This window comes from Bufo bufo, chromosome 2 (assembly GCF_905171765.1).
Source record: "Bufo bufo chromosome 2, aBufBuf1.1, whole genome shotgun sequence".
Taxonomy (NCBI): domain Eukaryota; kingdom Metazoa; phylum Chordata; class Amphibia; order Anura; family Bufonidae; genus Bufo; species Bufo bufo.
This window is the reverse complement of record NC_053390.1, coordinates 750,672,839-750,684,494: the sequence shown is the minus strand read 5'-3', so window position 1 is coordinate 750,684,494 and position 11,656 is coordinate 750,672,839.

Here is an 11,656-nt window from a genome sequence, read left to right as displayed (position 1 = left end):
GTCAGGCGTGGTCCTCGACACCCTCGTGACACGGTCATATCGGACGGCTGAAGACGCGGAAGACGCATCTATAGGGGTAAGCGACATCTCCCTGAAATAGAGTCTTTAATATACTGTTGAAGGCCGCACTATAAGTCGGCGAAAAGACTGTTGAAGATAACATCCCACATAGGGATATAATATCCCCTAACAGCATTTGCAGTGATTGCAGACTGCAGTTCGTTTGGGACCCAGAGCAAAGTGAACCATTATACTGTGGACATTGAGATTTGATACAAACGGACTCGGTCATAATTTCTATTCCATTTAAAGAGACAGTATCCTTGATATGATCTAATAGGACACATACTGCAACTGAGAGTGTTGCACCACATACATTCCAACATATGCGTTTCTGCTGATATAATCAGAGCATTGTATTGCATTTTATTGTATCTTATTTTCTTAGGGGGTTTTTAAATGATTATTGTAATGTTGTTATAGATTATATAAAATTCTGCGACCACTCCATTGTGAGCGGATGGGCAATTAATAAATTATTGTTTGATGTGTACCACATAGCGAGTGCCAGTCGTTTTTCCATTTTACTTACCTTGCACTGCTGGACTGTTTGAGTGAGCAGTCCCTCGACTAGAGCACCCTTACCCTACTGAGGAGGGTGGTGAGCTATCCACAAATTTTTTACATGTATATATTATACACTGCCTATAGAGAAGCACCTCCTTGAAGTGTCACATATGACGTATGCAGTATTATTGCTAGGATAAACGCCATTACAAAATGGCGACGATAACCAGATGTTTACATTAGTTCACATTCCAAAGTAGTGCCCACTGCGCAGATGCCAGGGTACTATCTCCTCTCTCTTATCTCTTCTTCCTTTTGAGCCAATGAAATAATGCCTGGGCCTCAGAAAGTACTGCCCTTTTCTGAAGATACATATACCACTTACTTTCTGTAATAAATTAGAGATTGCTTTGACCAGCTTCTGTGTCAGTGTCCAGTCTCTCAACCACGCATGGATATTAACCCCCTGGGGGTACATTGATTTGGAGCACCAGAGTGTATCTCAAATGCTCTAATTTAGGGCTACTTTAACATTTGTAAAGTGGTAGGACTATGTTATCATCACGGGCATCTATGTCCCTTTTAATGCAACCCATTATCTTATTGGCCTTGGCAGCAGCTGCCTGACACTGGTTTTTACTGCTTATTTTGCTGTTTATTAAAGATCCTAGGTCCTTTTCCATGTGAGTGTTACCCAGTGCTTTACCATTTAGTATGTACGGGTGATTTGCATTATTCCTACCCATGTGCATAACCTTACATTTGTCAGTGTTAAACCTCATCTTCCACTTCTCTGCCCAAGCCTCTAATCTATCCAGATCCCTCTGTAGTAGTATACTGTCTTTTTCAGTGTTAATTACTTTACACAGTTTAGTGTCATCTGCAAAAATTTATATTTACTGTGCAAGCCTTCTACAAGATCATTAATAACTAGATGGTGTCATTTCTGAAGAAACCACAGGATGGTGGCTTGAAATCTGATTTGTCTGTTTGTGGCTCCACCCACTTTTTTTAAAAAATTTGAACCCAAGTCAACTGATGACTGTCTGTGCCAAATTTGAGGACCCTGCCATTAATAGTCAGTCAAAGAGCAGCAGTAATTAAAATTTTCCCATTTTAAATGAATGGCTGAAATGTGATTGACTGTTAAACGCTCCACCCACTTTTCCTAAATTCTAACCACACTCCCCCAGTGACCCATGGTGCCAGTTTGGGGACTCTGGCTTTCATATTGTAAGAATAACAGAATTTTACATTTTCTTATTGAAGTCAATAGGCAAAATTTGATTGGTTGATTGTGATTCCGCCCACTTTTTAGAGTCCCCAAAATGTGACCGAAATTTTCAGGTTCACCCCATGACTAAGTGACCCAAGTTTGGGGAGTTTAAATTCAAAGCTGTACGAATGGCAAAAGTTTACAATTTTTCAATGAAAGTCTATGACAAAAAGTGGGGTCTTCGGGTGGCCGCCCCAGAGGCTCAGAGGGTGGGATTGGTTAACAAAGCACAAGCAAACTATTCGGGTATGTGCCAAACAAGTGTGCAAACTTTGGAAATTGTACTCTTAACCTCTTAAGGACTCAGCCCTATTTCACCTTAAGGACTTGGCCATTTTTTGCAAATCTGACCAGTGTCACTTTATGTGGTGATAACTTTAAAACGCCTTTACTTATCCACGCCATTCTGAGATTGTTTTTTTGTCACATATTGTACTTCATAACACTGGTAAAATGTAGTCAATTTATTTTTTATTTATTCATAAAAAATACCAAATTTACCAAAAATTTCCAAGTTTCAATTTCTCTACTTCTATAATACATAGTAATACCTCCAAAAATAGCTATTAGATTACATTCCCCATATGTCTACTTTATGTTTGGATCATTTTGGGAATGCCATTTTATTTTTTGGGGACGTTACAAGGCTTAGAAGTTTAGATGCAAATCTTGAAAATTTTCAGAAATTTTCAAAAACCCACTTTTAAGGGACCAGTTCAGGTCTGAAGTCACTTTGTGAGGCTTACATAATAGAAACCACCCAAAAGTGACCCCATTCTAGAAACTACACCTCTCAAGGTATTCAAAACTGATTTTACAAGCATTATTAACCCTTTAGGTGTTCCCCAAGAGTTGATGGCAAATGGAGATGAAATTTCAGAATTTCAATTTTTTGCCAAATTTTCCATTTTAATCCATTTTTTTCCACTAACAAAGCAAGGGTTAACAGCCAAACAAAACTCTAAATTTATTGCCCTGACTCTGCGGTTTACAGAAACACCCGATATGTGGTCGTACACCACTCTACGGCCCCACGTCAGGGCGTAGAGGGAAAGGAACGCCGTGTGGTTTTTGGAAGGCAGATTTCGATGGACTGGTTTATTTACACCATGTCCAATTTGAAGCCCCCTGATGCACCCCTAGAGTAGAAACTCCAAAAACATGACCCCATTTTGGAAACTACGGGATCAGGTGGCAGTTTTTTTGGTACTATTTTAGGGTATATATGATTTTTGGTTGCTTTATATTACACTTTTTGTGAAGCAAAGTAACAAAAAATAGAAATTCAGAAATTTCATCTCCATTTGCCATTGACTCTTGTGGAACACATAAAGGGTTAACAAAGTTTGTAAAATCTGTTTTGAATACCTTGAGGGGTGTAGTTTATTAAATGGGGTCACTTTTTGGAGTTTCTACTCTAGGGGTGCATCAGGGGGGCTTCAAATGGGACATGGTGTCAAAAACAAGTCCAGCAAAAACTGCCTTCCAAAATCCATATGGCATTCCTTTCCTTCTGCGCCCTGCCGTGTGCCCGTACAGAGGTTTACGACCACATATGGGGTGTTTCTGTAAACTAAAGAATCAGGGCAATAAATATTGAGTTTTGTTTGGCTGTTAACCCTTGCTTTGTTATGGGAAAAAATGGATTAAAATGGAAAATTTGCCAAAAAATACCTGTTTTGGCACCGTTTTTATTTTTTAATATTTACAACAATTATCTGACAGATAAGATCATGTACTATTTTTATAGAGCAGGTTGTTATGGATGCAGGGATACCTAATATGTTAACTTTTTAAAATTTATTTAAGTTTTACACAATAATATCATTTTTGAAACAAAAAAAATCATTTTAGTGTCTCCATAGTCTGAGAGCCATAGTTTTTTGAATTTTTTGGGTGATTGTCTTAGTTAGGGTCTCATTTTTTGCAGGATGAGATGACTGTTTTAATGGTATGATTTTGGGGTACATACGACTTTTTTGATCACTTTTATTACCTTATTTTGGAAGTATGGCTTTTTTTACAATATTTTTTATTTTTTATTTTTACGTTGTTCACCTGAGGGGTTAGATCATGTGATATTTTTATAGAGAAGGTTCTTACGGACACGGCAATACCTAATATGTGTACCTTTTTTTATTTATTAAGGTTTTACACAATAATATCATTTTTTAAACCAAAAAAACTTGTTTTAGTGTCTCCATAGTCTGAGAGCCATAGTTTTTTTTATTTTTTGGGCCATTGTCTCATGTAGGGGCTCATTTTTTGCGGGATGAGATGACGGTTTGAATGGTACTATTTTGGCGTACATACGACTTTTTTGATCACTTTTATTACCTTTTTTTGGAAGTAAGGTTAGCAAAATTTCAATTTCGTCATAGTTTTTATTTTTTATGGCGGTCACCGTGCGGGAAATGTAACATGACCGTTTTATAGATCGGGTCGTTACGGACGTGGTGATATATAACATGTGTAGGGAATTTTTTTGTTTTCATTTTTTATCAGGGATAAATTATTATTATTATTTTTTTACTTTTTATCACTTTTTTAACATTTTTTTTTTACCCAGACCCACTTGGTTCTTAAAGATCTAGTGGGTCTGATGTCTGTATAATACAGTACAGTACACTATATAGTGTACTGCACTCTATTTCACTCACACTTTGTCTGAACAGATCTCTGCCTTTAGCACAGATCTGTTCAGCAGCATGGACAGCAGGATGCCTGAGAAGGCGTCCTGTTGCCATGGGAACCTTCCCCGTCTGCCACAACTGAGCAGACAGGGAAGGGGAGGGAGGAGGGCTCCCTCCCTCTGTCACCCCATCCTGTCTGGGGGCTGCAAAGGCACAGCAGCCCCCCGATGGGAGCGGGAGGGAGCTCCCTCCCTCTTCACCTCTTCCATACATCGGTCCCTACGGACCGCGGCATGGAAGGGGTTAAAACGGCGGACATCTGCACAGATGTCTGCTGTTTGAATCGGAGTGTCAGCAATGAGCTGACACTCTGATTCAACCGCTTGGCCATCCTGAAAATAAACGGGGGGCGGGCGGAAGATCGCGCACCTGCCCCCCACACTGACGCACGCCTCCCGCCCGCCTCCTGCACCGCCTGCAATACTCCCCGCCGCTGCGCCAGCAGGCACAAAAACACAGAGGGCTGCAAACGGGGGTTAACATTCAAAAATATAGGTCACAGACCGCAGGGATCAGAAACTTGCATAAGCGCTAAAAACCGCAGGTCTGAATTGACCTGCGGTTTGTAGCGATCGGCAATGCGAGGGGGTCACAGGACCCCCCTAGGCATTGTCACAAGGTACCTGCTGAATGATTTCAACAGGCACCCTGTTCCGATCACTGCCGGCCGTGCGGCAGTGATCAAAACTACACAGGACGTACCGGTACGTCCTGGGTCCTTAAGAACTCGGGAAACAGGGTGTACCGGTATGTCCTAAGTCCTTAAGGGGTTAAAACTGTGAGAGGAGTAGCGTATAGAAAATAGCAAAATTTTCATTGCCCGTTGCTAGCTCCGCCCACTTTGGGTGTCCCCTCAAAATTTACCCTTTTATTCGGGTTGACACTAACAATATGTGGTCCGAGTTTGGGGAGTGTAGCTTCAAAACTGTGCGAGTGGGAGCAATTAGAAAATTTTCCCTGTCAAAGTCAATGGCAAAAAAGGGGTCTTCGTTGGTCCGCTGCAGGGACCCTGTAGGAGTAGTAGCGTATAGAAAAAGGGGGGGGGGCAGAGAATAATAATAAAACTGAATAATAAGCTGAAACAATCGAATAACAGTATGTTACAGAAGAACAGTATGTTACAGAATAACAGGATGGTACAAAATAACAGGATGTTATAGAAGAACAGTATGTTACAGAATAACAGGATGGTACAGAATAACAGGATGTTATAGAAGAACAGGATTTTACAGAATAACAGTATGTTATAGGTTTTCAAGCCAAAATAAATATATTGAAGAGAATAGGGCCCAATACTGACCCCTGAGGTACCCCACTAGTGACAGTGACCCAATCTGAGTGTGTACCATTAATAACCACCCTCTGTTTTCTATCACGGAGCCAGTTACTTACCCACATACAGACGTTTTCTCCCAGTCCAAGCATTCTCATTTTATATACTAACCTTTTATGTGGTACAGTGTCAAATGCTTTGGAGAAGTCCAGATGTACGACATCCATTGATTTGCCGCGGTCAAGTCTAGAGCTTACTTTTTAACAATGAGATCCCTCTGATGCTTTGGAAGATCTCTGTGGACCATGGCTTTTGCTGTGGGATGCGACTAAGACAATTTCAGGAAAGACCAACTACAGCAGCTAAACTTTATTTGGGGTTAATCAGAGGCACTTTAAATGATGGCAGGTGTATGCTGACTCCTATTTAACATGATTTTGAATGTAATTGCTTAACACACTTATGCAACCACATTCATTTAGTTTTGTTTGTTTTTTCTTCCCTCCATCTAAAAGATTTCAGTTTGTTTATCAATTGAGTTGTACCGTTTATAGATCACATTAAATGTGTAAAAAGTTATGAAATGATTTATCTTTGTCTCTTTTTTTACAGTACAGAAACCTGACATTTTAACAGGGGTGTGTAGACTTTTTATATCCACTGTATATACTGTATGCAATGATGAGTCGTTACTTTTTTCCCACACTAGATTGCTATGTGACATTTAGTAGCTATGAACAAAGTTTTAAGTGTTTCTGATTGTTTCTGATAGTGCCGAGCTCCCCCAAGTTAGTCAGTTAATAAATGTAGAAACAATTTGCTTTGCAAGAAGATTTCATTAGGGGAGCATCAATAAAAGTGCATGCAGCAAGAGTGAGAAATAGAATCACTGGCATCAGCATCAGCCTCCTCCTTAAAGTCAATACTTAGCAACCCTAGTGACAGTAATTGGCAAACTAGGAGAATCAGTGGATAATCAAATGCCGGTGGCTGTTCCTTTTAACATTCCAAGGCTGTATCTATACAAACAGTATAAAAAAGGGAACAAGGACGAAAAATGATGACAAGGTTATTTTGCATATGATGAGGAAGGCAATGATGAAGATGATGAGAGGCAATAAAAGCCAATCATTTATTATTTCTACAAAGATTAGCAATACATTCTACATACTGACACAGAAAACTGAATAAATTAACCTCTTCTGGACTGTGTTTCATTATGTTTAATTGTGCATTATTAAAGGAGTTGTCTCACTTCTGCAAATGGCATTTATCATGTAGAGAAAGTGAATACAAGGCACTTACTAATATACTGTGATTGTCCATATTGCCTCCTTTGCTGGCTGGATTCATTTTTTCATCGGAATATGCATTGCTTGTTCCCAGGGGTTACGGCCACCGTTGCAGCACAGATATGAGGTGGCCAGGGCGGGATATGATGCAAATGCGTGCCTATGCGCACACCCAGGGCCGGCATCATAACCCTGGGGGGGGCCACTGAGCTGCTATGAGCACTTCCATCAATACAGATGGAAGCTCTCATTGCTGTCATTTCACTTACGCAGTACCCCTATGGTGCTCCCTCTGAGTCACATGAGGCCGGCTGCTGCAGAGACTCAGACACACCCCTTCTAAACAGGACGTGCTGCCTGAGGAGAGAGACCGGCAGGGCTGGAGCAGAAGTGTGAACACAGGTTGTCAGTGAGTCTGCACTGTGGAGGGCTGGAGCAAAAGTGTGAACACAGGTTGTCAGTGAGTCTGTACTGTGAAGGGCTGGAGCAGAAGTGTGAACACAGGTTGTCAGTGAGTCTGCACTGTGACTGTCTCTTCTCTGTGGGACAGGAGGGGGAGGGGGGAACTCTTCGATCTGCTGCTGGATGCTGCTTCATTCTATTTAGTTGTTTTACTGTTTCATTAAGCAGTTTGCCTCCATGACACCTGTCCCCCCGCCTCATAACCTGTCCTATTTCATCCTCATGGAGCCCCTGCTGTCTCCTTTCCTCCCTCATGTATCCAGAGCTCCTGTTCCACCTCCTATCTCCTATTGCCGCCCTGCACAGACCTCCTGCCACTACTTGTTGTATGAATCCCCCTCAGAGCCCCTTCCACCTACTTGTTGTGTCCACCCCTCCTGTCCATCCAGGGCCCCTGTCTCACTTCTCTGCCTCTCATTATGGTGGCATCTGAACCGCATTCACCATAAGAACCATCTAATATCACAGGGTCATGTGACTGTGCCCCCCACCCTGTAATGTGCCCCCCACCCAGTACTGTGCCCCCTTATACCCTGCATTGTGCCCTCTTACCACACCCTGTACAGTGCCCCTAGTCATTCCCTGTACTGTGGACTCTTATACCCTTCACTGTATGGTGGTTTTATCATTGTATGCCAGTGGTATCACTGTTTGGCGGTGGTATCCAATAACTGTATGGCCATAACTGTATCCCCTTCCCTGCCCACGCCACTTTTTTTAGACCTGGCATGAGAGGGAAAGATACAGATTGTGGTGCTAAGGACCTTTGTGCCACATCTGTGTCAGAAATACGCCTAACATAGATGTATTTCTATATAATAAATGACCCCCTAATTGTATTATTATTCGGTGGTAGGGCTAATATCTGTATATTATATAGATTCTAGTGTATTATACTGAGCCCTGTATTTCCCAATAGATAAATGATCCTTGGGAAACATAGTCCTCACCCCTGACCACCAGGACCAGGTAGCGCTCTGTCAGTACATGTCAACCTCCCCTCTCCGCCACGCTGCTCCGCTGTGTATTGGTGCTTATTCTGACACTAAGGCTGGGTTCACATCCTATCTGTGCCATCCATTTAATGTATACCAAAAATGTATGCATTAACAGATGCCTCAGACTGATGCCGTACAGTGCCGTCCATTCACCATACAGTTCCATTGTAAAAAAAAAACATATACGTTAACGTATGCATTTTTTACTGGACTGGAGTGCTGCACATTTGTATACATCAAACCAATAGCAAAAACGTGATGTGAACCCACTGGGGCAGGGGGCATACTAAAATTTGCTGTGGGGCCCAGTCAGTTCTAACTACATGACTGCACATCTCCTTCTCTCTTCCAGGCCCGGCCCAGCAGTGACGTCAGGACGTGTGTCTCACTGCTGCAGCGGGCCAGAGGAGAAAAGGAGCACAGGGAGCTGCGGTTAATGAATGACAGGACCACCGACTCCCCTGTGCTCCAGCAATGATAGGTATGTTAGGGGGCCACTGGGGGGTCATTACACTGTGAGGGCCCCTTACACAGTATAATGACTCCCCCAGTGCCCCCCATTTAGTATAATGATCCCTATTGACCCTCCATTTAGTATAATGACCACCAGAGCCCCCATTCCATATAATGACCCCCAGTGCCCCCTCCATACAGTATAACCTCCAGTGTGGGGGCGACTGGAGGTCATTAATCTGAATGGAGGGCCACTGTGGGGTCATTATACTGTGAGGGCCCTTTACATATTATAATGACCCCCAGTGTCCCCCATTTAGTATAATGATCCCCAATGACCCTCCATTCAGTATAATGACCCCCAGAGCCCCCATTCAATATAATGACCCCCAGTGACCCCCATACAGTATATTGACCCCCAGTGCCCCCTCAATACAGTATTCCCCCAGCGTGGGGGCTACTGGGTGGTCATTATTCTGAATTGGGGGCGACTGGGGGTTATTATTCTTAATGGAGGGCCACTGTGGGGTCATTATACTGTGTGTGGGGCCACTGGGTGTCATTATACAGTGTGGGGGGGGCATTGGGGGGTCATTATGCTGTGTGATGGGCCACTATTGGTCCTTATACTGTATAGGGGCCACTGGGGGGTCATTATACCATGTGGGAGCCACAGGGGGACATGTAAATGTAAAAAAATGCCTCAAGGGGGCCCACTGGGATTTATCGCCCAAGGGCCCACATTAACCTGGATCCGGCCCTGTGTGCTCCTATGGCCCCAGCCACCAGAAAAGTTAACGTTTTTTCCTATAGTGTGCAGGTACGACCATCACTGCTGGATTGCAGGGTGGTCGTAAGCCATGGAAACGAGCAGTGTATAATATGATGGAAAAATGAATTAAGCCAGCAAAGAATGCAATATGGACAATCACAGTACATTAGGAAGTGCCCTGTATTACCTTTCTCTACATTATAAATATAAGTGCTGAAGTGAGACAACCCCTTAAGGTAGACAAGAAGCTGATATCTCCTATGCATAAGGGCTATGACAGGTGCAAAAGGCCCTTTCAGAGGTCACAAGTATTATAAATGGCGAAAGGTGGTGGAGTGATATTACAGATGTTGCACTTACATTTCTTTGTAAGTAGTGGGTGCAATGACAGGGAGCAGCGATTGGACTTTGTAGACTTTGATTAGCTCAACAATAATCAGGACTAGTGTTGATTGACCATGCACAGCCGAACACCAGTTCGGCTCAAGCATCTCGATGCTCGGCACATGACGATACTCAGCCAAATACCGCATGTGCTCGAGCGCAATGCTCAAGTCTCCTCCCCACATGTTTCTTGTCTGCTATGCAGCCAATAAACTTGCAGGTAAGTACTGCCCTCACTGTAATGCCGCAGCTATCTTGGTTCCTGGCATAACAAAGATTGGCTGGCCGGAACGCTATATAGCACCCAATGACACGTGTTCGGCTCAGTCTTAGTCAGGGAGAGCTGAGCATAGGAAGGGACAGACAGTGTAGGGAGTGTTATTGGAAGATTTTTATTCAAAATCTTTTTGTAGACCCAAAAGTCATTTTAAAGGGTTTCTACCACCAGATTTTCACCTATTTAGCTGTCTGACACTAGCGATTTCTCTGTCTACTCACTATTTCTGCCGCCCAACGCGTCCCTCCAGCCCGCCCCTCTCCTCTAGATTGACAGCCTACTTCTCTCCATCTTGGCCGAATTCTCACGCCTGCGCCGTGTGCTTCTGTATTCGGCGCAGGCGTAGTGACTGTCAGACCGCTCCCTGCGCCGGCATCTTCACTGCGCCTGCGCCGATTACGGCGCAGGGAGCGGTCCGACAGTCACTGCGCCTGCGCCAAATACAGAAGCACTCTGCGCAGGAGCGAGAATTCGGCCGAGATGGAGAGAAGTAGGCTGTCAATCCAGAGGAGGGGGGCGGGCTGGAGCGCGCTGGGTGGCAGAAATAGTGAGTAGACGGAGCCTCTAGGTGCTGAAAAGACGCCCCCATAGCACCTAGAGGCTCATTTGCATATCAATAAAACTATGTTTTTAAGCTTAACCGCTCCAGACGAAGGTAATACATTAACATGGTTAGGTACACAGACACTAGCAGATCGCTAGTGTCAGACAGCTAAATAGGTGAAAATCTGGTGGTAGAAACCCTTTAAGGACTATTGTGTGTGACAGCAACAATATATATTTTTAGTGCTAAATAACGTCTAATAGACTGATGCGGACAGTTAAATTATCTGCGCCACATCTCCTGTTTAAAGTGTGCGCATCTCTAAAATATCAGTGAGACCCAGTGTACTTTTTCCATATATGGTGTCCGCTGCGGACAGTGAGATTAGCTGTGCCACATCTCCAGTGTAAAGTGTGAGCATCCCAAAAATATCAGTGTACTTTTACAATAGACTGTGTCCACTTCTGACAGTGACCTTACCAGGGCCACATCTGCAGTGTAACATGTGCGCTTCAAAAATGTATCTGTGACATACAGTGTACTTTTTCCGTAGACGGTGTCCGCTTCTGACAGTGACATTACCAGGGCCACATCTGCAGTGTAATGTGTGCGCTTTAAAAATGTATCTGTGACATACAGTGTACTTTGTCAATAGATGGTGTCCG